The following is a 27,130-nucleotide window of genomic DNA, read 5'->3' on the forward strand; positions in this document are numbered from 1 at the left end:
TCTAACAGCCGTGTACCGCAAGTCGCTAGAGGAACGGAAGGTTCCAAATGATTGGGAAAGAGCACAGGTAGTCCCAGTCTTCAAGAAGGGTCGTCGAGCAGATGCGCAAAACTATAGACCTATATCTCTGACGTCGATCTGTTGTAGAATTTTTTTGCTCGAGTATCATGTCGTTTTTGGAAACCCAGAATCTACTATGTAGGAATCAACATGGATTCCGGAAACAGCGATCGTGTGAGACCCAACTCGCTTTATTTGTTCATGAGACCCAGAAAATATTAGATACAGGCTCCCAGGTAGATGATATTTTTCTTGACTTCCGGAAGGCGTTCGATACACTTCCGCACTGTCGCCTGATAAACAAAGTAAGAGCCTATGGAATATCAGACCAGCTGTGTGGCCGGATTGAAGAGTTTTTAGCAAACAGAACACAGCATGTTGTTCTCGATGGAGAGACGTCTACAGACGTTAAAGTAACCTCTGGCGCACCACAGGGGAGTGTTATGGGACCATTGTTTTTAACAATATATATAAATGACCTAGTAGATGGTGTCGGAAGTTTCATGCGGCTTTTCGCGGATGATGCTGTAGTATACAGAGAAATTGCAGCATTAGAAAATTGTAGCGAAATGCAGGAAGATCTGCAGCGGATAGGCACTTGGTGCAGGCAGTGGCAACTGACCCTTAACAAAGACAGATGTAATGTATTGCAAATACATAGAAAGAAGGATCCTTTATTGTATGATTATATGATAGTGGAACAAACACTGGTAGCAGTTACTTCTGTAAAATATCTGGGAGTATGCGTGCGGAACGATTTGAAGTGGAATGATCATATAAAATTAATTGTTGGGAAGGCGGGTACCAGGTTGAGATTCGTTGGGAGAGTCCTTAGAAAATTTAGTCCATCAGCAAAGGAGGTGGCTTACAAAACACTCGTTCGACCTATACTTGAGTATTGCTCATCAGTGTGGGATCCGTACCAGATCGGGTTGACGGAGGAGGTAGAGAAGATCCAAAGAAGAGCGGCGCGTTTCGTCACAGGGTTATTTGGTAACCGTGATAGCGTTACGGAGATGTTTAGCAAACTCAAGTGGCAGACTCAGCAAGAGAGGCGCTCTGCATCGCGGTGTAGCTTGCTCGCCAGGTTTCGAGAGGGTGCGTTTCTGGATGAGGTATCGAATATATTGCTTCCCCCTACTTATACCTCCCGAGGAGATCACGAATGTAAAATTAGAGAGATTAGAGCGCGCATGGAGGCTTTCAGACAGTCGTTCTTCCCGCGAACCATACGTGACTGGAACAGGAAAGGGAGGTAATGACAGCGGCACGTAAAGTGCCCTCCGCCACACACCGTTGGGTGGCTTGCGGAGTATAAATGTAGATGTAGAACCTAATATGAACAAGTTAGAATGCACTTGATTAAGTTTTTAATTTGCCTATAGAAATAACAGTCGCATAATATTTGTTGTAATAATAAAAGTTAGTAAACGGCCAAATAACACTGAAAATTCAATAAAAGTTTATGCATAAAAATGGTTCAAATGGCTCTGAGCACTATGGGACTTAACATCTGAGGTCATCAGTCCCCTAGAACTTAGAACTACTTAAACCTAACTAACCTAAGGAACCATTTGAACTGACAGGAGCGCCTGCGATGGTGTACTCAACGACGAACCTGGGTGCACGAATGGCAAAACGTCATTTTTTCGGATGAATCCAGGTTCTGTTTACATCATCATGATGGTCGCATCCGTGTTTCGCGACAACGCGGTGAATGCACATTGGAAGCGTGTATTCGTCATCGCCATACTGGCGTATCACCCGGCGTGATGGTATGGGGTGCCATTGGTTACATCGGTCACCTCCTGTTCGCATTGACGGCACTTTGAACAGTGGGCGCTACATTTCAGACGTCTTACGACCCGTGGCTCTACCCTTCATTCGATCCCTGCGAAATCTTACATTTCATCAGGATAATGCACGACCGCATGTTGCAGGTCCTGTACGGGCCTTTCTGGATACAGAAAATGTTCAACTGCTGCCCTGGCCAGCACATTCTCCAGATCTCTCACCAATTGAAAACGTCTGGTCAATGGTGGCCGGGTAACTGGCTCGTCACAATACGCCAGTCACTACTCTTGATGAACTATGGTATCGTGTAGAAGCAGCATGGGCAGCTGTACCTGTACACGCCATCCAAGCTCTGTTTGACTCAATGCAGAGGCGTATCAAAGCCGTTATTATGGCCAGAGGTGGTTGTTCCGGGTACTGATTTCTCAGGATCTATGCTCCCAAATTGCGTGAAAATGTAATCACATGTCAGTTCTAGTATAATATATTTGTCCAATGAATACCTGTTTATCATCTGCATTTCTTCTTGGTGTAGCAATTTTAATGTCCTGTAGTGTAATTCTTCTTCGCTGTACAAAGAGTCACTCCGTCCACATAAGCCGAATCTTTTTGCTAAAAAGACGTAACACGACGGTTCTCCGTTTACATGGGAATGGAAAACGATTGTGGAAGAGGAAATCCGGCAGCTAGAAACGCATATTCAGGATCTACGAGCAGTGTTTACATTAGCTATCAGAAGCGGTAGGGAAACCACTTTACGAAATCCTGTTTCGGAAGCCTCGCGTAAACGTGGCGACTGTCCCGTTGAAAAGTATGGGGAGCGGTTCCTTAGCAGCGTCTGCGGTGCCAAGTGGGCCGCCATCAGCCATGATTCGTGACCAGTGCAACCGTAGCTGAAGAGTTCGAGTGCTGTAAGGCTGTCCTCACACGAGACGTGAAAGCATTCGTGCACGTCGAGCTGGTCTACTTTCGTGAATTCGCGGAGTGGAATTTCACGTTTCACAGCATTCCAAAGACTGAATAAGACACGACAGACTTTTGCTTCTTGGAGAGGAACGTGGCCAAAAGAGATACAACACAGCTTTCTACATCACAAGCAGAACTTAGTGACGCCATAAATGATTACGTCATTTGCAGGTGAAGCTCTAGTTTGGTGGGTTTTATGTAACTAACACCTTACGTCCTACAAATACAGGGTGTCCAAAAATTCTGTGCACAAACTAACAAAGATGATGAAGACAAAAACAAATATATGTCGAGAAGTAACCACAGGGTGTGTGAAACGTATATCGTTGGAATACTGACTATGCAGGAAGTTATTGTGTGTGACTGAGAATAAAACGGTGTTAAATGTTTCTCACCGCTTTTTTCTTCTGATCACTATTAGATTACAATAAGTGCTCAAAATGAGCACCAATAGCTTCAGCGCACAGCAGGTATCGACGTATCAGGAAGTCTCGTGTTCGTTGAAAAATGTGCGGTATATTTTGTATTTGTGCGGCTGCTGCAAGAATTCTTTCAACCAATTCCGCCTCCGAATCATCGGGGGTAGAATACACATCGGATTTCATGTAGCCCCAGAGAAAGAAGTCTAATGGGGTGAGGTCTGGGGATCTCGCAAGCCAATTGACAGGTCCCTCCCGGCCGATCCTCCAATTGCCAAAAGTACTGGCTATTACTGCAAGGACCAGTTTTGCGAAGTGCACTGGGGCCCTATCATGCTGATACCATATCCTTCTCCCGATATACAGGATGAACAAACTGCAGGTACAGACTGTTGACTCGAAATGGAGGAAAAACGTGTGCGGAAATGAGTCGTTGCCAAGGTAGATGGCGCCGACAAATGAAACTACCTCTGACAACGTGCCGTGTGTTCCTTGTGTGTTGCAGGCTGTGAGATTGACGCAGCATACTGTAAAGCAGCAGAATGGTCCTGTATTTATGTCGGAAGAAGCCGAGACGTTGTTTGTGTACGGCTAAGCAGATTGAAACGGCCGAGTGGCAGCACGGCTATACCAAAACAAGTACCCTCACAGACACCAACCACATCACACAAAATTACAAGTCCTTTTTGAGCGTTTGTGAGATCATGGATTCCTTCAGACAGACGAACGTGCAGGGAGGTGGCGGACTTAGCGTACAATAGATCAGGATTACCGGGTTCTACAGGACATTCGTATTACAAACTCAAGGCAAGTGGCCCGCGAACATGGTGTAAGTCAAAGTACGATAACGTGTATCCTGCGTGACAACCGCTACTATCACCTGCATCGAGTGCAAGATTTATCAGGAGCATATTTGCCTCTACGGGAAGAATTTTGTCGATGGTTTTTGGACCAGGCTATCACAATTACGGGATTTCTGTCATCAGGCCTCTTTACCGGCGGAGCAACCTTTACCAGAAATGGCATCATCACTGTGAGCAATCGTCATCTGTGGGCTACAGACACAGCACGTGGTCAAAGGAACTTTCATTCGCCAGCGCCGTCTACCGTGGCAACGATGCATTTCCAGACACATGTTTACAAGACTTTTTTTCCTCCACTTCTAGTCACGAATCTGTCCCTGCAGTTTGTCGGTTTTATTAATGTGCACCTTGTATAAAGGTACCTACTCGAATAACGTCGGCAGGTGAACTTCCAAGAACACACACTATGTTGGCCATCTGACTCATGCAGACAACGTGCAAGGCCCACGTAAGTTGTCGCCCACGACACCGGCCCACATGTTTACTGCAAAACGTCTCTGATAACCAGGCACAACTGCAATACGTGCGTTTTCATCCGACCATACATGCGAATTGTGACTAGTGTAAATGCCTTCCCGAGTAAATTAAGCCTTATTTGTCAACACAACAACTTCAGGAAAACGAGGATATTAATTTGGTCCTATGTCCTGTACTCTCATAAGACAAAAAGAATGAAGCAGCTGTTCACACAAAATACCCAATATTAAACTATGGTGAATACCGAGCACAGCAGCAATTGTTCGTTTACTTGTCTCTGGATTGCTCTCAATGTGTAATAGCACTTCTGCCTCAATGTAAAGTGTACGCACTGCCCGTAGTCTGTCCGCATTAGCCCTGCTTACCGTCAATGTGCCAGTATTTTCCCACTCGAGTGTGGATTGCAGTAAATGTGCGATAATGTGGACATCTGCGTGCAGGGAAATATTCGCGGTTCATTCGTCGGGCTCTTCGACTATTACTTCAGCCGTGCCACAAAGTGCATTCCTTGCAGTTCTCCACATGTGTAGTGTTTCATGTTAACAGTGCAATTGCCAGGTAGGCACTAGTCCTACCCACCGTTTGCCAAATCAGAGTCAAAGATCATGACATCACAACATACTACATACCCCAAACTAACATTTAGTGTAACAACGTTAGACACACTGACTTCTCCGCTCCACTCATGTACTATCTACGCATGCTCAGTGCTTACGCAATATGGGTTTCCAACACATGGTTGCTTTATAAAATATATATATTTTTTTCCTGTATCATCCCCGTTAACTTGGGCACTGAATTTTTGAATACCCTGCCTAGCCTGTTTCAAGGCACGTGTATATTGAGGATCACTTGAAAATGCATCTGTTTTAGGTGTGATTTGCTGGAATCAAATATTGGGAAAGTGTGATACGCGTGCCAGATACAGCCGACAATTGCCGCTGAAGAGCGCTGCTGTTGCAAATCACTATGAGGAGCAAGTTTCGTGTGATGCATCAGCTCATTTCTAAGTGTGCGCCAAACACGATGGGAAACATGTCTGGCGTGCTTCACGATGGATTACGCGTCCCGCGTGAAAACGGTTTTACTGAACCAGCTACTGACTAGTCTGCTAAATATTCAGTTTTAGAAGTCGAAAAACCAGCGAAAATAGTGCCAAAGTTTCCATGTATTTTCATGTAGAGTGGTGTTCAATAATTAATGCAACACATTTTTCTTCTTCTGAAAGCATGTTGGTCATATTCAGGATTCAAACACGCCATATTACTCTCCAATCATTTGGCTACAAAACTATTTTTCAACAAAAGCTCCGTGCAACCCGACAGCCTTACGCCACCTCAATGGTATCACTCTACTGTTCGACGCCAGACCCAACGTCCTGCTCCCTATCATCCACGTACTGTTTCCTGCCCAGTGCACCCTTCATTGCACAGATAGTCCCGCGTTGCCCTTCATGGTATTCTGTTAGGAGGCCAGGAACCCTTTGAGTACCTAACTGGTGGGCAAATGTGTCAGCACTACCAACAGAGACGCCCAGTTGTGCAGCGAGGTGTCATACCAGTGACTAATGTCTACAATCGGCTCTACGGTTTAAGAACCATGAGGAGTCAATACAAAGGTCCTGGGTTTTCGGGGAGGTGTCATCGTTGAAAGTTCGCAACGTTTCTACAAATGTCATATTCGTTGTCGTATGTTGACGAACTTGGCCCTTTCACTCACATACCACGAACAGCAGCCGCCATATGGGAGTGGTGACTCACCAGCCTAAACATACGGCTATATATTGGGCTGGTCTTGACTTCTGAGAATACGTAATCAAGTTGGGTTTCTTCCTATTTTTTATAGAACTGTAGCAGTTATGCTTGGTATGTTGTCCATGACATGGCTAAAGCATTTTCATGTCAATGCCTTTAGGTCTTTGTTCCTTAAAATATTTACCTATGGATAACCAATATTAAGGGAGTGAAAAGTCATCGATTTTTAAGTGGGAACTGTTTACCTAATTTAGAATACAGATACGTTAAAATGCCAAGAGCGATAAAATGCACAATGATAAAACTTCTATAGTGAGAATTTAAAATCTGCCCACTGCTCAAATCGCCGGACTGCCTGAGTGAGTAGCCATGGTAAGGCCGAAACAGGAGCAGAAGAGATTAAAATCGCCCACAAGCAACGACCACTGTAATGGAGACCAGATTTTGGATAGTAAATTAACACCATTACGACCCCCCCCCTGGCCGAAGCAATATCATAGTTTCTCTACATCGAAGAAAATGTACGAGGTTTTCCTTGCGCAAGACAGCCTGTCATCCAGTAGGATACATTATCGACGATTGACATCTACAAATCAGACTGGAAGGGGTTCAGTACTTGCTTAGCGCCAGCTAAACATCGGCACAAAGATTTTTACTGCTCGGCTAGTGGCGGCAACATTACGATAGCCAATTTACTATATGTGGTGCTTCAAGGGAGTGTGAAAGGAGACCAATGTTATATTAATCCTAGAGTCTAAGTCTAGAAAAGCCAGATTGTATTTCTTGCATTCTGGTCGGAAACTGAGGACGTCAACATGGATCATTTCTCGAGCAAGAATGCAAAATTGGTACTTTAACAAGTAGTTGTTAGAAAAGAAGCTCCAACCAGATTCCAAGGTGGGAAGGTGACGAAATGCTGTGTTCCGGTGCACAGTCCAACACCATCTCCAGTGTGTTGTCTGGAGAAATCCTGCTTTAGTGAAGCTGATACAGGCAATCCTTACATCTGCCACAAATATCCTTGATGGCTTCCCAAACACTTGCAGGGTTTATGAAACTTTATGGAATCCAGTAACATTTGGTAACTCTGATCATTTTTCGGAGTCTTATGGAGAAGGATAAGGGTAACTTCATCCCCTCTCAGCAGCAAGAAAGTCAGTTTAAACGACAACACCTTATATTCCCAAACATTGAGCACTTCGCTTGCATCCAAACTAACAACAGACTCCGCAGCACGTTGGCGACCTGTAACGAAATGACACACTGTGCCATAATCTGTTCTCTGTACGTCTTCTTGACGGAAAACAATTAGCCTCACGATTCCCTTAATGGATGTGTGTTGGGAGGGAGGGGCGGGGTGGAAGGCTGACATTATCGAAACTTTTAACAAATTAGTGCATCATTTTTCTTACCCTTGTATTTTCTCGCTTTTTTGTCCGATTGTACAAGCATTACAGGAGATTACGATGATCCATGAATGAGAATCACGCAGCCAGACAATATTATAGAGGTCGAGCATATTTCAATAACCTATTCCATACAAGTAGTGATTATGTATTAATACCTCCTTGGCCCTAAACAGGACATAGGCCGAAGTAACTGTCCTAACTCTCCACACTTATTCTGCAAATGAAGAATTACTAGAGCAAGGCAGTTCCTTTCACGATACTGGAGGCAATTTACTGGGGGGGGGGGGGGGGGGAGGAGAGAAGGGAGAGGGGAGAGGGGGAGAGGGGGGGAGGGGGGGGAGGGGGAGGGGGAGAGAGAGAGAGAGAGAGAGAGAGAGAGAGAGAGAGAGAGAGAGAGAGAGAGAGAGAGAGAGAGAGAGACGGGGGGGGGGGGGGGGGAGCACTGCAATAATTTTCATATGAAAGGAATCTGTTTTAAAATGGTTAGTGAACGCCACAGAAGTCAAGATGTGCTATTACTTCAACCCATGCACGAAAGATCAGTTTTTTCCACATTCTTTTCTGAAGAACAACGTAGATACAGGCGTCTGAACAGGGGATGCAGAGGCCAAGGAGAATTCTGGATACTACACCCATATCCTCTAACCAACAGGTTTAAGGTGCTGTCTTCCACAGAACTGACGCTCATCCAGTGCAACATAATTCACCTGTTGGGAAGCCTAGTGTCTTCCATGCCAGGAGGAAGCCAGAGCGAAATCCTAGCTGTCTGAAAACCAAACACTGTACAATAGCAGTGGTAATGTTACTGATGACAGTGCCACTCAAAACGAGTTACTAAACAAGGTTTTTTGCTAAAGAAGAAGTAGTAAATATTACAGAATTTGAATTACGAACAGCTGCCAACACGAGTAACTTACACGTCTATGTACTTGGTGATTTTGGATGCGAGGAGCTCAACATCATGGGCATCAGCGCCCCGACAAAGTTAACATGCCATTCCTGTGTGGGGTGTGGGAGAGAGTGGGGGGGGGGGGGGGAGGGGGAGAGAGACACGGACTCTATCCCCAAATGCAGAGTAGTTTACAATAATGTTTTAAAATCCGCCTCCCCTCCCCTCCCCTCGCCGACACTTTACGGATGAGGCCCGACAATTCGCAAAATTTCAGAACCGATGTAACGCTGATGTCAGTATCTGTGCAGATTGCGGGCATATCTCCAGCCAATCCGAGCACGACCCTGATGTCAGTATATAAGACACACGTAACCAAAATACGCTGAACCAAAAGTGGTACACCGAACACTTCACACACAATTTTCATTTGAATGATTAGAATTAGTATGCTACACAAAAAAGGTACAATCTATTCCATGCTTAGCTACTATGCCATCCACAGAAGTGGGTGCCTACTCATTATCTAAAATTTGTCACAACTGAAGGTATACTTCAGGAATCTTGCACTATTAATCACTGACTTCTTTTAAAATATTCCTACATCCTAAAAGAGCTGCCAATGCTTCAACACAAAAGCAGACTCAACATCAAGATTAAGAGAAGAGTACCACAGATACGAAATGGGGATAAAAGCAATTATGTGAGAACAAAAATTAGGTACTACTGTTATTTTTTAAAGCTCAATGTAGAATTTATGTCTGAACTGTCAAACAGCTTTAAACTTTTTATTCGATTTCTCCGTAGCCACATTAATTCTTTTATTACACATTGTGTGTTTCCAATCTGACATACTTGTAAATAAAAATGGTACACATTTTCTTAATATATACTGTTCAGAAAAGTGAGCTTTACTAAATGTTATCCCTCCCTGGATATCTAAAGAGTGAATACAATTTATCTTCCAATTGTTCCTGTTGTCCATATTTATCTAAAAATGCATGCAACTGAACGCAAACGTTTGTTAAAAAGGATATTAGCCTGTCACTTGCATACAGTAATTGTGTGTTTAAGGTATCAAATGCTCTGAAACTTTTAAATATATGATTCTCTGTGACTATTGATGAAAACAGTCATTTTACACGCGTCACAGGTGGTTTGAGGTGTCCAACCCATGTACAGCACAATGTAACCTGCTACATATTCCAATGCGTGTGTCATTCCTGACATCAGCCTCCTCACCACCACCACCACCACCACCACCACCACCACCACCACCAGCTGCATTATCAGGAAGGACACTGAATAACACATTTTCATCAACTATGCAGTTGTCTTGTATGGAGATGAAGCTGTCATTACGAGCTCCAATAAATTGTCTTGAATTCCTTAATGATGTGCCTCTATCATCCTCACATTTACCTAATGAATTTATAGGTAAGGATATGCTATTGATTGTAAATATTTTCAGTGCTGCTTTGAACTGAAAGCAGGTTGGGTTGGTTGTTTGAAGCACTATACTGTCTCACAAAACAACACTCTCCAGTGGGTCTCAATTGAAGGCCCTCATGCTTAAAAAAAACTGAAGCCAATTTTGTAAAATCTTTTCCAAATCAACACGAGGGATGATATTGTAGTATGCCCACCACTAATGAATTTGAACATTTTTGTCTATCTCTCCCACTAGCTCCAACACTTCCCAATTTTCCTTGTCCAGTAATACTGTAGTACATTTTAATATATGGCAACTCTTGTAAGATTTGCCATCTTGTGGATAACAATGAGAGCTGTTTAGTGAATCCCAAGATGTATCAAGCTAATAAACTGTCCATCCTCATCTGGGTCTTATCTTAACATCTAGGTTTCTTAGGTAAGGACACAACCTATTTACACCCCCCCGCCCCCTGCTCCACACCCCAAAGAAAACATCCTTACCTATTCACATTTGTGCATCCCCCACAGTAAACATCTGAGAATACATTGCTTTATAGAAGTACAAAACTATAAGGTTTTGTTTAACTGATTTCCACAACAAATAATTAAAACTATAGGCAGACAAAACAGATGTCTTCTTCAGTGTATGTCAGCAACTCTTTTGCCTATATTCTCGTGTATGCGACTAGTGTTTCTAGCACTTCAGCAAACAGCAGATGCTCAGCAGTTCACACCACAATTTTAGCGTGAAACAGGGTGTGTACTGTAACTACTGCTAGGTAATATGAAAAATAAACAGCAATACTACTGTATAATACCTGTATCATTTATGTTAACAATCTTCACCTGTTTTGTAGATACATAATTAAAACTACAGACAAACATAGAATAGTTATAACCTTTTCTCAGTCTTGATTGTTAGGTGGTGTACATCTATACCAGACAATTTTCACATGTCTTTACTACCCCAGCAGATACATTGCATAATGACAGTAGTGATTAAATCTTTAACAGATAGTGGCTCAAATCTGGTCAACACATCCATTCTTTTAGGTATTGGAACATTGATGCATGGTAAATACTTTAAAAAGGTCCTGGATTAAGAAAATTTGTTTCTACAGCTTTAATATACAACTGATATATAATACCTACATCATCCATGTTCCAGTCTGTGTTAACAAAGGCAGTCTACAGTACAACAGCCAGCGACCCCCCCCCCCCCTTTCCTCTTTCTCTTTCTCTTTTTTTTAGTAGAGTAGCCTACAAGTTGAATTATGTATGGCTGTCAGCCCCCTCCCAGTTTTTAATGCAGTACTGTGGGGTGCTGCCTCACGCGATCAATAGACATTCCATTAAAACTTCTACGACATATATACCTCCAAATTCCATTCTCGTGAAGGAACAAGCACCTCGACTGCAATGTTACATTTTTTAATTTTTTTCTCTATGACGCCTTTCACCTTTATTTCCGCACCTTCGGATTGATCTATGGAAGAAATACAACATTTCATAATAGTGATGTGACCCCATTTAGTTTGGATTACCTAGAAAATATTAGATAACTTAGTGATTTGGTAGTGAGAAGAACATGGGATACCATGCACAAAATATCCCAGCAAACACATGCCCCTTGTCAAAGTTTTCAAAACACTGTACTGTGTCACATAAAATAAAACAGGTGGCCAAAAGGTACTTTTTAAAAATTATATAATCCACTTTGTCCTTAAACTGACGACCGACATTAGAAATAAGAAGGAAACAGCAGATTACCTTATAATAGCATGTGGCACAGTCCAATGCAAACCAAATCTGATCAGGCCTATACTAAAGCATTACATCATAAACATGCTAGAGGTGCAGTGCATATTCTGGCTACACACATCATGCTGGATGTGAAAACATCCAAGGCTTCTAAGAATAGTGCACGCAGCTCTCGGCAGATGGCACCTGCAGATTGTAAGCTATGATAGCGTTCAGTTGCTAAATCTTGTCATAAAAACAAATCGTACCAGTTATTACAGATGACTGGTATTCTAAAAGTTCCTGAGAAAATGCTTACATTAATAGCCAGAACAATAAGGGTGAATAAAAATTAAAGACTAAGGTATATAAAAAATTAAACACATTGCTATAGTGGGAAAGCATAAGAGTATATGGGGGAGCTGCAAATACCAGTTTTGAGAGTCCCAAGTAGTAGTATAGCTAACAACATTGTGCATGCTCTAATCTCCCTAAAATCAAAATCTACACTGCTGCTCTCAATGCATGAGATTTTGCCATTCTAGCTATCTGTCACTACTGTGTGTGTGTGTGTGTGTGTGTGTGTGTGTGTGTGTGTGTGTGTGTTACACACACACACACCACTGTGTTCTGAATAGATGACCCCCTCCCAGTGCAAATGTTGTAGAAAGAATCATTCTTAAATATCCCACTTCCAGACAATAATGAAGCTTCTTTTTAAAAAGAAAGTTAGGTCCTACATCAGTGCAATAGTGTCAAAGACAGCTGTGTGTTACAGTGTGCATAGGAAGAATCAATAAACCTTAAATTTTTCATTCCTCAAACCATAAAGGGCCTTCTCATTGAAAATGTAAAGTTATACCAGCACAAGAGCACCTGTCGCAGCTGTGTGTCACAGAGTATCCTACTCTTTTTCTTTAAAAAATGAAAAGACATTTTGTAATTTTGTATCGTATGTAGGACACCTTACCCTATGTGGTATAGAGCAGCAACTGAGTGTAAAAACTAAAAAATAAAAATCAGTTAATTTTTAAGAATTTCTTATTTTTAAAATTACCTTTTCAAAAATGTAATACATGGAACTATTTATTTACATAGCATCCAGCATTTAGCTATTAACATTATTTAATGTTTTCATAGTGTCAAAATAAAAACACACTTGGTTCTTTCCAGCCAGCTAATTGTTTAGCAGCTGTCTGTCTGTTTTCCCTATGTGCTTAGTTATTTCCATTTCTTCCATGACATTAAGATTTTTGCTTTTTGAACATAGTGGAGGATTTTTAAATTTTACTATGTGGAAGCACAATGACCACTGTACTTCAGGCGTTCTGCAAAGGCCAATTATGTTTCATTTGGCTTTTTTATTTAATAGGTGTTCTTAAAAATAATAAGTGTTCTTAAAATCTGGCTTTCAGTGTTCTGACAGTTTGGCCAATGTACGCAGCATGACATTCGAGCAAGTACACACTTGAGCTTAGGTATTTATCTGTGGTTGGCTGCTCAGTTTTGAATGCACAAATACTGAATACTGGTGCCTCCAGAGAAAACTACTCGAACATAAAATATAATAAAACATCATATATTCAGTATATGTACACACAAAATGAGCAGCTGACCACAGATAAATATCTAAACTCAGGTGTGCACTTACTCGAATGTGACGAATGTCATGCTGTGTACATTGGCCAAAGTGGCAGAACACTGGAAGCCAGATTTTAAGAACACACATTACATAAAAAAGGCCAAATAAAACAATCAGCTTCTGCAGAGCACCTGGAGTACAGTGGCCATCGAGCTTCCACTTTGCAAAATTTAAAAATCCTCGACTAGGCTCAAAAAGCAAACAAATTTAAAATCCTGGACGAAATGGAAATAGTTGAGCACACAGGGAAAACAGACAGGCAGCTCTTAAATGATCAGTTGACTGGAAGCAACAAAGTGTATTATTATTTTGACACTATGAAATTGTTTTTAAAAACAATTTTCATTATAGTCTGGAAGTGGGATATTTAAGACTGATTGGTATTTGGAGCTCCTCTATGTACTTTTATGCTTTCCCAGTATACCATTGTATAATTTTCTTTATATTCTTTAGTTTTTAACTTTTATTCACCCCGATTATTCTGGCTATTAATGTAAGCATTTTATCAGTAATTTTTAGAACACCAGTCTTGTCATGACAAAATTTAGCAATTCAACACTATCTTAGCTCACAGCCTGCAGGTGCCCTCTGCCGAGAGCTGTGTGCACTGGTCTTAGGAGCCTTGGAGATTTTCATATCCAGTGTGATGTATGCAACCAGAATATGCGCTACACCTCTCGCACGTTTATGACGTAAAGCTTTACTACACGCCTTATCCTGTTTGGTTTGTACTGGACTGTGCCACATGCTGCAATAAGGTAGTCTGCTGCTTCCTTGTTATTTCCAATGTGGGTTGTCAATTTAAGGACAAAACAGGTTACATATTTAAAAAAATACCTTTTGACCATCTTCCGATTTATTCTATTTTATAGGGCATTCTGCAATGTTTTGGAAGCTTTGACAAGGGGCATGAAGTTCTGTATTTATTCTGTGGGTGAATCCAAAGATACCTAAATTGAGGTGAAAGGTGTCACTGGGAAATAATAAAATTTAACACTGGAACCAAGACTGTTTGTTTCTTCACATCACACGTACTCCTTGCTGCACCAACCTCATTATGAACTGGAAAAAGTTTTCCATTCTCATAGTTTTTAAATGACATTTGCTTCTGAGGAGTAGCCAATACTCCAGCAGAGGAATGGAATATTGTGTGTAATCTCGATTTCCACACAACTCACAGGCAAATTGTTAACACTATATGTAGACAGAGCACAGTAGATAGATGCTCAGTTTTTCTTCCTTTTTCATCAAAACTGTTTGCTGTATGACAATATTTGTCAAATAATAGTTTATATACAAATTCAGCATGTATGTAATCTTGCCCATGTACTGCTACGCAGTCGCAATCATCCAACTTGGGACCCACACATAAGTGATGTTCCAGTATACTTCTCACAGTATCACTGAATACATTTCTCATATTTTCAGTTACTTTATGTATTCGGCCAACAGCAAAACATATCACATTGTATAACTCCTGGATGTTTGTGACACTTGTTTTTTAACAATATGCTATGCATCGTCCCCTGATCAGACAGTGTAAGTACTGCACCGTCAAACACTGTTGCTACTGAGGAGCTAAGACAGCTGCAGCAGTGGCAGCTGCGGCTGCTGCTCCAGCTACTGCCACCACCACCACCTTAGTTACTGCTGGGCGAAATATTGGTGTTCATTAGGCTCGCTTGTACTTGATGGTTAACTGGCTCTTGTAGTTTGATACTCTGTCACACAAGCGTTTCCACTCTAATCGAGTGGGCCAAACCTTCCTACGATGAACTATATTATCTATCTCAATTACCACCTCAAACTCAATGCCTGATGAAATGCCAAAACTAACACATTGTGGCCCACAACTGGTCAAGTTAAACGTAGATATGAAGAGTAACATCACTTTGATGGGTAGCTGAACTGATGGGGTGGGTTCACAGACAGTCAATTGCAAACCCAGTTGCTCTCTACCAATTACGACAGCGCACTTCAGTCTGGAGGGTGGGGAGGACTATCAAGTTGGAATCAGTCTAAACTATTCTCAAGTTGCAAAACACTTCTTAACAAGCGAAATCTGAAATGGCAAAAGTAAAGCTGTTAGAACAGGTCATGAGTCATGCTCTCGTAACTTAGTTGGTACAGCACTTGACCGCAAAAGGCAGAAGTCGCAGGTTTCAGGCCCAGTCTGGTGCACAGTTTGCCATGAAATTTCATATCAGTACACACACTGCTCCAGAGTGAAAATATTGTTCTGTAAGCACTTGTTAACATGTGATGATACAAAACTGTGTAGAGCAGGCCTAAACATCTTCATAAAAATACTATGTACAGAATACAATGATGTTTTTAAGCCTATGGAAGACTGTCCACATTGACAAACTGTGGTATTAAACTTCCTGGCAGATTAAAACTGCGTGCCGGACTGAGACTCGAACTCGGGACCTTTGCCTTTTGCGGGCAAGTGCTCTACCAACTGAGCTACCCAAGCACGACTCCCACCCTGTCCTTACTTCTGCCAGTACCTCGTCTCCTGTGAGGACGGGGCGCGAGTCGTGCTTCGGTAGCTCAGTTGGTAGAGCACTTGCCCGCAAAAGGCAAAGGTCCCGAGTTTGAGTCTCTGTTTTAACCTGCCAGGAAGTTTCATATCGGCGCACACTCCGCTGCAGAGCGAAAATATCATTCTGGAAACTGTAGTATTGTCTGATAATGCTACGTTTTGACAAAGTATGATTCCTAAATTTTTTTAAGATAATGGTGTAATCTTAGCTATCATAGTAAGAGTTGATCTAAGTGGTGTTGATGCAGGTAAAAAAAAGACTTTATTTTAATTATAGCAATTTATTTTCCAGAATGTATATTGACAAGATACAAATGTTCACAACAAGATAATAGTATTTCTTACAAAACTGCTGCTTTCATGACAAATACTCTTATTGTGGCGAAAACAGATTTCCAACACACAGCAGACGAAGAAAGGTGAGATGCAGATTAAACACAAGCAGCAATATACCGGTGTGAAAAGGAATACCACTGAATTTCTTCCTGGAAGCAAATTTTACACAGGCAAGCATTGTCGAAAGTTCTCACAGTCGGATGGCGTTCTAATGCTGCAACTTTGTCATGTTTCAGAAGGTTCGATGAAGTTTTAATATTAGATACATCCTTTGCAGTAATTATTGCATTTTTGTTCTCAGAAATATTATCCCCAAAATCTTGATCCTTTGCGAGAATCACAAATACACACTGGGAAGACCACATAGCATGTTCAACCCATGTATTGTGCATTTCTCCCCAATCTTTCAACTCTCAGTCACAATGGAAACACAAGGTTTCGTCTCTATTGCCAGTACAGAAGAATCCAGCTTCACTTAAGTTTATCAGGATGTTGCTTAATAGCTAATGATCAGACATTAAAGGATCCTGACGTCACTTCTGGTCATGTATTCTACATCTCTGTGTAAATGCAATCCAATTGCAAACACCTATCCCAACTGCACTGTTTTGTGTTTATTTGTCATGAAGCAACATCAGGGAAAGTCACAACTGATTTGCTCATATGGGATGCTGTTTAGAAGAGCAACTACTCAGCAGAAAACCTTTAGGTAGTGTTGCAGATTTGTTGAAAGATCTTACGGAAACAGGATTCATCACCCGTAAGAAGCAGTTTGTGGAACACCTTTTCAACCAATTACAACATCCCACACAGCTACCAAAATGCCCATGAGGAATTACATACGTTTATTGGCACACATTCTTTCCACACACTATTCAAAAATGTAAGTGGTGCAGTGGGTAGTAGCAGAAAGTTCGTCTTCTGAGCAAAATGGAAGTAACAGATAATTTTTTTCCAATACTTGGGGAGGGGAGGGGTGCTGTAAGGATACATTTAATGACAGAGGGAAAGCCCTGGTAGCATCTGTATCTGAGACCCATGGCCTTGACAGTGGTCATTACAATTCCTATGTTGTTACGGGACAGGAATTTTGTACTCTTACAGTTTGCAACCAAAATGTGTGGTTGGTTGGTTTGGGGGATGAAAGGGACCAGACTGCTACGGTCATCGGTCCCTTTTTCCAAAGACAAAGAACATCCACAGAGAATAAAAACGAGGAACAGAATAGACACAGACGATACAGAACAAAAGAAACGGAGACAAGGACAAGACAAAACGAACTAAAACCACACAGAGTGTGACAGTGGTTGGCCGACCATAGAAATAAAAAAGGAAAAGCCAACCACTTAGAAACACATTAAAAGATCAGTGTAAAATCATAGGCCAAAGGCCAGAATCAAAACAAAAAATAAAATAAAACAGAAACACTCAGAGGAAAGAATAAAAACTCCCTGCCCGAATAAAACGTAAAACTAAGGCAGCCATAACAGGGTCATCGGATAAAATGGCAGGGAGCGTATCAGGCAGCGCAAATGTCTGCCTGACCACAGCTAAAAGGGGGCAGGCCAACAGAATGTGGGCCACCGTCAAAGCCGCCCCGCAGCGACATACAGGAGGGTCCTCCTGGCGCAGTAAATAACTGTGTGTTAGCCGGGAGTGGCCAATGCGGAGCCGACAAAGAACGACTGAGTCCCTGCGGTTGGCTCGCATGGAGGACCGCCACACAGTCGTCGTCTCCTTAATGGCACGGAGTTTATTGGGTGTAATCCGATCGCGCCATTCAGCGTCCCAAAGCGCAAAAACTTTTCGGCGGAGGACTGCCCGCAAATCAGCCTCTGGGAGGCCAACATCCAGAGATGGTTTATTCGTGGCCTCTTTCGCCAGGCGGTCAACATGTTCATTGCCCGGGATACCGACATGACCGGGGGTCCACACAAAGACCACAGAGCGGCCGCAACGCGCAAGAGTATGCAGGGACTCATGGATAGCCATCACCAGACGAGAACGAGGAAAACACTGGTCGAGAGCTCGTAAACCGCTCAGGGAATCGCTACAGATAACGAAGGACTCACCTGAGCAGGAGCGGATATACTCTAGGGCTCGAAAGATGGCGACTAGCTCAGCAGTGTAAACGCTGCAGCCAGCCGCCAAGGACCGTTGTTCGGAATGGTCCCCTAGAGTTAGCGCATACCCGACACGACCAGCAACCATCGAACCGTCGGTGTAAACAATTCCAGAGCCCTGATACGTGGCCAGGATGGAATAAAAGCGGCGGCGGAAGGCCTCTGGAGGGACCGAGTCCTTCGAGCCCTGTGCCAAGTCGAGCCGAAGGCAAGGGCGAGGAACACACCACGGGGGTGTACGCAGAGGCGCCCGGAAAGGAGGTGGAACAGGGAAAAACCCAAGCCCACAGAGAAGCTCCTTGACGCGTACGGCGATCGGACAACCCGACCGGGGCCGACGGTCTGGCAGATGGACGACTGACTGCGGGAACAGGACACGATAATTTGGATGCCCGGGCAAGCTTAGAACATGGGCAGCATAAGCGGCCAGCAAACGTTGGCGCCGGAACCGCAGTGGGGGTACACCTGCCTCCACTAGCACACTGTCCACAGGGCTGGTGCGGAAAGCACCAGTGGCAAGGCGTATCCCGCTGTGGAGAATTGGGTCCAGCACCCGCAACGCAGATGGGGATGCTGAGCCATAAGCCAGGCTCCCATAATCCAGACGGGACTGGATTAACGCCTGGTAGAGCCGCAACAGGGTAGAGCGGTCGGCGCCCCAGCGGGTGTGGCTCAAGCATCTCAGAGCGTTTAGGTGCCGCCAACACGTCTGTTTAAGCTGCCGGATATGAGGCAGCCAAGTCAACCGGGCATCGAAAACCACCCCCAAAAACCTGTGGGTTTCCACCACAGCAAGGAGTTCGTCGCCAAGATAAAGCCGCGGCTCAGGATGGACTGTTCGGCGCCGGCAGAAATGCATAACGCGGGTCTTGGCTGCCGAAAACTGAAACCCATGCGCTACAGCCCAAGACTGCGCCGTACGGATAGCGCCCTGTAGCTGACGTTCAACAGCTGCAATGCCAGTAGAGCTGTAATAAAGGCAGAAGTCGTCAGCATACAGGGAAGCGGAGACAGAATTTCCCACGGCCGCAGCGAGCCCGTTAATGGCTATTAAAAAAAGACAGACACTTAAAACAGAACCCTGTGGCACACCGTTCTCCTGGACGTGGGTGGAACTATAGGAGGCTGCGACTTGCACGCGGAAGGTACGATACGACAGGAAATTGCGGATAAAGATCGGCAGAGGGCCCCGAAGACCCCATCCATGAAGCGTAGAAAGGATGTGACGACGCCATGTCGTATCGTACGCCTTCCGCATGTCGAAAAAGACAGCGACCAGGTGCTGACGGCGGGCAAAGGCAGTACGGATGGCCGACTCCAGGCTCACCAGATTGTCGGCGGCGGAGCGGCCTTTCCGGAACCCACCCTGAGACGGAGCCAGAAGGCCCCGAGACTCCAGTACCCAATTTAAGCGCCGGCTCACCATCCGTTCGAGAAGCTTACAAAGAACGTTGGTGAGGCTAATGGGGCGGTAGCTGTCCACCTCCAGAGGGTTCTTTCCAGGTTTCAAAATGGGGATGACAATACTTTCCCGCCATTGCGATGGAAACTCACCCTCGACCCAGAGACGGTTGTAAAGGTCGAGGAGGCGTCGCTTGCAGTCCACTGAAAGGTGTTTCAGCATCTGACAGTGGATGCGATCTGGCCCGGGAGCGGTATCAGGGCAAGCGGCAAGGGCACTCTGAAATTCCCACTCACTGAATGGAGCGTTGTAGGGTTCAGAAGCGTTGGTGCGAAAAGAAAGGCTCCGACGTTCCATCCGCTCTTTAATGGAGCGGAAGGCCTGGGGGTAATTCGCAGAAGCGGAACTCATAGCAAAATGCTCTGCTAAGCGGTTTGCAATGACGTCGGAGTCAGTACAAACTGCTCCATTCAGTGAGAGCGCAGGGACGCTGGCAGGGGTCCGATAGCCGAAGACCCGTCGAATCTTGGCCCAGACCTGCGATGGAGTGACATGGAGTCCAATGGTGGACACATACCGCTCCCAGCACTCCTTCTTGCCTTGGCGGATAAGGAGGCGGGCCCGCGCACGCAGCCGTTTAAAGGCGATAAGGTGGTCCATGGAGGGATGTCGCTTGTGACGCTGGAGTGCCCGCCGGCGATCCTTAATCGCTTCAGCGATCTCAGGCGACCACCAAGGCACAGCCCTCCGCCGAGGGGACCCAGAAGAACGGGGAATGGCAGACTCGGCGGCAGTGACGATGCCGGCGGTGACCGATGTAACCACCACATCAATGGCATCAGTTGAGAGAGGCTCAATAGCGGCAGTGGAGGAGAACAAGTCCCAGTCAGCCTTATTCATAGCCCATCTGCTAGGGCGCCCAGAAGAGTGACGCTGTGGTAGTGACAGAAAAATCGGAAAGTGGTCACTACCACACAGGTCGTCATGCACACTCCAGTGGACAGATGGTAAGAGGCTAGGGCTACAGATTGAAAGGTCAATGGCGGAGTAGGTGCCATGCGCCACACTGAAGTGTGTGGAGGCACCATCATTCAAAATCGAGAGATCGAGCTGCGACAATAAATGCTCAACGGTGGCGCCTCGACCTGTTGCCACTGACCCACCCCACAGAGGGTTATGGGCGTTAAAGTCGCCCAGTAATAAAAAAGGTGGCGGCAATTGGGCTATCAGCGCAGCCAGGACATGCTGCGCGACATCACCCTCCGGTGGAAGGTAAAGACTGCAGATGGTAAGAGCCTGCGGCGTCCACACCCTAACAGCGACAGCCTCTAAAGCTGTTTGGAGAGGGACAGACTCGCTGTGAAGTGAGTTAAGGACATAGATGCAGACGCCACCAGACACCCTTTCATAAGCTGCTCGGTTCTTATAATAACCCCGATAGCCACGGAGGGCGGGGGTGCGCATTGCTGGAAACCAAGTTTCCTGCAGAGCAATGCAGAGGAAAGGGTGAAGGCTGATAAGTTGGCGGAGCTCAGCTAGATGGTGGAAGAAACCGCTGCAGTTCCACTGGAGGATGGTTTTGTCCATGGCTGAGAAAGGCGTGCCGGGACTGGGACGGCAGATTACGCCGCTGGGTCACCTGCTGCCTCCGATTGAGCACCCGTGCTAGTGCTATTGCTATTCACGGCGTCTGAGGGACCGGCGAGATCGAGGTCCTCAGCGGACGCCAGAATCTCCACCGCGCCCTCAGACGCAGAGCTAGAAGGTTGCGATGGGGTGGCTACCACCGCGCGTTCCTTGGGCTTAGAGCTGCTCTTCTTTGATTTCTCACGCTGCTCCTTGGGTTTAACTGGCTGGGAGGGCTTCACCGATTCAGTCTCCGGGACTGAGGAGGATCGGGAAGCCCTTCGACCTGCAGATTGTGGGCACTTACGCCACTGTCTATCGTCAGCCTTCCCGCCGGTGGAAACCTGGGAAGGGAGGGACCCAAGGGACCCCTTGCGAGCGTGAGAAGCCGAAGAAGTTGGACACTTCTCCGGCGTAGAAGCGGGGACCGACGTCCCCGAAGGGGGGGATGGTGTTGCTCCTGAGGTAGGGGGCACAGGAGCAACCCGGTGGGTAGAGCCCCCCACTGGCAAGGGGGCAGGAGGAGTTGTACCACTCGTCGATCCGGCCGAAAGGCGCGAAACTGATGGGGCTAGCACAGGTGTTGTAACAGCGGCGTAGGAAGTTGTCATTCTCACTGGATGTAATCGGTCATATTTCCGTTTGGCCTCAGTATAAGTCAGTCGGTCCAGGGTCTTATATTCCATGATTTTGCGCTCTTTCTGGAATATTCTGCAGTCTGGCGAGCAAGGTGAATGGTGCTCCCCGCAGTTGACGCAGATGGGAGGCGGGGCACATGGAGTATCGGGATGAGATGGGCGTCCGCAATCTCGACATGTGAGGCTGGAAGTGCAGCGGGAAGACATATGGCCGAACTTCCAGCACTTGAAGCACCGCATCGGGGGAGGGATATAGGGCTTGACGTCACATCGGTAGACCATCACCTTGACCTTTTCCGGTAACGTATCACCCTCGAAGGCCAAGATGAAGGCACCGGTAGCAACCTGATTGTCCCTCGGACCCCGATGAACGCGCCGGACGAAATGAACACCTCTACGTCCTAAGTTGGCGCGCAGCTCGTCATCAGACTGCAAAAGGAGGTCCCTATGGAAAATAACACCCTGGACCATATTTAAACTCTTATGTGGAGTAATAGTAACGTTAACATCCCCCAACTTGTCACAAGCAAGTAACCTGCGTGACTGGGCGGAGGATGCCGTTTGTATCAGTACTGAGCCAGAGCGCATTTTAGACAAGCCCTCCACCTCCCCAAACTTGTCCTCTAAATGCTCGACGAAGAACTGAGGCTTTGTGGAGAGAAAAGACTCCCCATCAGCTCTCGTGCAAACTAAGAATCGGGGCGAATAACTGTTACCTCCATCCTGGGACTTACGCTCTTCCCACGGCGTGGCCAGGGAGGGGAACGTTTTCGGATCGTACTTCTGAGCATTAAATTGAGCCCGAGAACGCTTAGAGACTGCTGGCGGCTGGCCGCCAGCGAGAGATGATGTACCACGCTTCATTGCGGGTCATCCGCCCTGATGCCACCTACTCCGACCAAGGGCCCTCCCCACGGGCGCCACCCAGCCACAGCAAAGGCCACCTGGCAGGATGGCCGTTGCCGGGAGTCCTGATACCCCAGGAGGATAGGCATCTACTCCTTGGCATACGTGGGGAGTTAACGGCGCAGGCATCAGTAGAGCGATCCCTGTGTTGTCAGGGGGCTACAACCAAGAGGGTACATGGCGGCCCCACCACAACGGACTGGCTACCGTGCTGGATCTTAGGTGCAAAACTGTCCAAGGTCGTCGCCGCAGTTAAAAGAAACACTGCAGAGGGCAGCGTGGTAATCGCACCCAGGGACGTATCCCCGCCCTAAAGATCGAAAACGAGCGGGACACCATGGCAACGACGTGAAAGCCGGCTAAAGGTCTAATTGCACGACGGATACAGTGCACCACGTAAGGCGCCCTTCCCCAATTGGCTCGCTCTTCGGAATAATTTAGAAAGATGGAGGTCAAACCCAAGAGGGGACCATCACATAAGGCCAAAACATGTGAGACTCCTTTTAGTCGCCTCTTACGACAGGCAGGAATACCGCGGGCCTATTCTAACCCCCGAACCCGCAGGGGGTGCAAAATGTGTGTATAGTTCTATACAGGTAGAAATAATATGTCACACTGATGGCTTGATTAAGAGATCAATACAAAATAGAATGTAAGACTGGTGACATGTACTGCAGTGCACATCATGAGTGAGGGACATTTGCTTCTGCCTGCCACCGACAAGCATGTTGTGACAGGCAATTGTTTTAAGTGTTCGGTTGGTGGGGCCTTGACTGTCAGTGCACGTGTGGTTCCCCGCCCTGTTCCCCAGTAGCTATCGGCTGCACCAGCATCTTTGGCGAGCCGTGCGGAAGTCATACCTCAGCCACACAATTGCAGTGATGGCAGTGTTTGCCTGCCACTGTGAATGTTTTCTGTAATAAATACAGTGTTACTGTTCCCAGTGTATCTCTGTAGTCCAAACAACAATGCAAGTGCGGGAAATTGTTCACAGTGTTATCTAGCAAGTGCATCTGTAGAAACGCTCTTACTCTGATTCCCTGCTGCTTTTACATGTCCACAGCAATATCATAGAGTTAAATTCCTCTTAGAGGACCTGATAGTGATTTAACTATTTTTAACAGGCTAATAATGCCAGAGAGAAGTTCCCTTACAGTGAAACGTAGACTTGGTATGTGTTACTTATTTAAATAATGCACTATGCTAAACTATTGGTAAATCAGTGTATTTGTTTAAACTGACCTTGACGTGTCACAGGAGATTGATAGCCATGCAGACTGGGCTCACATATCCAGCCAACAGGAAGCCAGTTTCTTAATTTGAAACCATTTTAGACACAAAGTTGACAGTGACCTGTGAAACTGGAGATCAGGCACCATGCAGGCTAGGCTGATTTACCCAACCAATAGGAAGCCAGATTTTTTCCATTTTTTTTTCAATTTCCAGTCATTTTTAAATCCTACAATTGCCCTAGAGCAGGGACGGGCAAACGTTGCACGCGGCTCGTGAGCGCACAGCGCTGCACGTGTGCTGCTCGCGTGCAATCGTCGAATGGGGCAGTGGCGACAGCCGGCAGGTTGCGGCAGTGCAGTACAAAGCTAAGCCGCGGACGTTGATGCGAAGCGACCACTACGTAGTGAATGTTGTATTTCAAGAACAAAATGCAGAGGGAATCAAGGAAAGGGAGATGTGGAGATTTGCTATCTTTTAAAAAGTAATGGGAGAATCATTTTTTTCTTTGTGCAAAGACGTGAAAATTCGAAATGTTTAATATGTGGCAGTATTCTCGCTGGTCAGCGGAAGTTTAGTATTGATGGCCATTATAATAAATTTCACAAGGACGAGTACAATTTATTGTCGGATTCTGAGCGGATGGGGAAATTGACTGAGCTTAAGAAGAGCGACCTGACGATATTAGATGCATCTGTCCTAGTTGCCGTTGTCACGAGAGATCTGCGACTTTTTCTCGTCATGTCTCTCATCTAACTGATTCAACATTTTATGGAGCACTGTTTTCAATTTTTCAGGACGACAACAATAATAGCCCAGCGGTACGTGCAAGCTATAAAATTGCGCTTAATACAGTGAGAGCTGGAAAACCATTTGCTGAATTAATAAGCCTCGGTTAAGAGCAAACATAAGTGATGAAAATTTACGTAACTGTTTGCGTTTGTCTGTATGCAGAAATTTTGTTCCAGATATTAAACGTATTGTAAACTCCACCAGTGATAATTAAATAAAACGTATCTTAGTTAATAGGTACTCTTTCAAACCATGATTTATTTCAAGCACTCCTGCTAACCTTATTCCATCATTCAATAAAGCAAGCTAGAAAAACAAAACGCATTACAGAGGAAGGAGTGGACAGAAGGTATGGTGGGGAGGGGAGGTAAGCGGGTGGCCAGGTTGCCCCTGTGTGCACGCAGAACACCTGTTAACTGCACGCGTGCAAGTGCACCGCACACGTGCAGGATTCCTGCCTGCCCCTGCCCTAGAGGGAGTGACCTTAATACGTGTCTCAGTGGTGACATTTAACTGTCACTTTCAATGTCAAACGTAACAAAAGAAAATCAATCAGTGTGCCAGGATGCCGCTAATACCCTACTCACACCCACCAACAAAGGAGAAATGACCATTACAGTAAGAGAAATTACAGCTCACGTGGAAAATTTAAGTGATCATTTTTGCCGCACACTGTTTGTGAATGAAATAGTACATAAATAGTCTGACTATAGTTCGATGAAGCCTCTCCCAGGCACTTAAGTGTGAACTGCCACATAATTATGTAAATGTAGTTTGAAAGTATGACCAGTGATGGTACTTCTTAGCAAGGTGGAAGCAAGAAATAGGAAGAATCATCTTGTAGACTTAGTGTGTATGCTTGGGAGTGTCATTCAATATGTTGAAAAGGGTATTGCAACAACCATTAAGGAAACAGCGTGCAACCACTTGAAGATACTGGTGCAAATTGAAATGAACGATACCTATTGCCTGGGCTTCAAAATCATACTTGGCTCATTCCAGCAATTGGCTAGGAAAGACCAGCCTTGCTCCCGGAATTTTACCGAAGTTCATAAGCAGCACTGTCCTAGGACCTGTACATCAAGTTTAGAAGAATATTCGACAAAGTACTAGTTGGGAAGGAACCTAACAAAACAGTTCGCCATGGGAGGGAGCCCCCATAGCTGCGTGTAATCTACTATGACTACCATATAACAAGAGTTTCCATAAAACCTAAATAAATTCAGATTTTATATTGACACTGTCAATGGCACACCCTGACACCCGTGGATTACACAGAAACTGAAAACGGAGCAATAAAGCAAAAGCAGAAATGGTGAACACCATTTTGAAATTTCTCTTTAAAAAGTTATATTCACAAATATTGCACTACTTCCATTCTCACACTGCAAACAGAAGTGATATTTTTTGTCAATGGTGGTGATATTCAGCTGAAAAAATTAACACAGACCATGTCCCTGGGCCTGACGCCATTAGATTCTACACATACTCTTAATTTGCAGTTGAGTTGGACACTGTTTTAACCATAAAATATTGTACATCAAACAAAATACTGTACCCTGCTGCTGAAAGGGAGCACAGGTCATGCCCGTCTAAAAGAAGAGCAGCAGGAGTGATCCACAATCTACTATCCAATATCTTTGGCATTCATCAGTTGTAGAACACCAGAATATATTCAGACTCAAACACAATGAAGTATATACAACAGAATGACCTCCTTCACACCAACCAGCAAGGATTCTGTGAACATCGGTACTGTACAACGCAACTGTTACTTTTAACAGTGATACTATCAAATGGGATAATGAACAGTATTTGTGACTGCACAGAGGATTCCTTGGTAGGGAAGGCTCTACATGATATACTGGATGGAGATCGACATATATGGAAGCAATTTCAGGCGTTCCCCATGGAAGTGTGTTGGTACCCTAGTTGGTCGTGTTATACAATAACGACCTATCAGTCAATATGAAAACTAACATCAAGAGTATTTGCACATGTGTGCTTCCATTTCATATCCTCTCTCTCAATTTCGTTCGTAATGATGGACTCTGAGCTCGTGTCCTGTCACTGTTTTAATAGACA

General features: G+C 45.0%; 1 protein-coding gene across 1 annotated transcript in view; it reads right to left on the minus strand.

Annotated features, from left to right (window-relative positions):
- The window catches only part of LOC126183278 (uncharacterized), a 292,135-nt gene that overhangs the window by 129,840 nt on the left and 135,165 nt on the right, over positions 1 to 27,130 (minus strand). The window lies entirely within an intron of this gene.

The sequence above is a fragment of the Schistocerca cancellata genome, chromosome 4 (genome assembly GCF_023864275.1).
Source record: "Schistocerca cancellata isolate TAMUIC-IGC-003103 chromosome 4, iqSchCanc2.1, whole genome shotgun sequence".
In the NCBI taxonomy this organism is placed as follows: domain Eukaryota; kingdom Metazoa; phylum Arthropoda; class Insecta; order Orthoptera; family Acrididae; genus Schistocerca; species Schistocerca cancellata.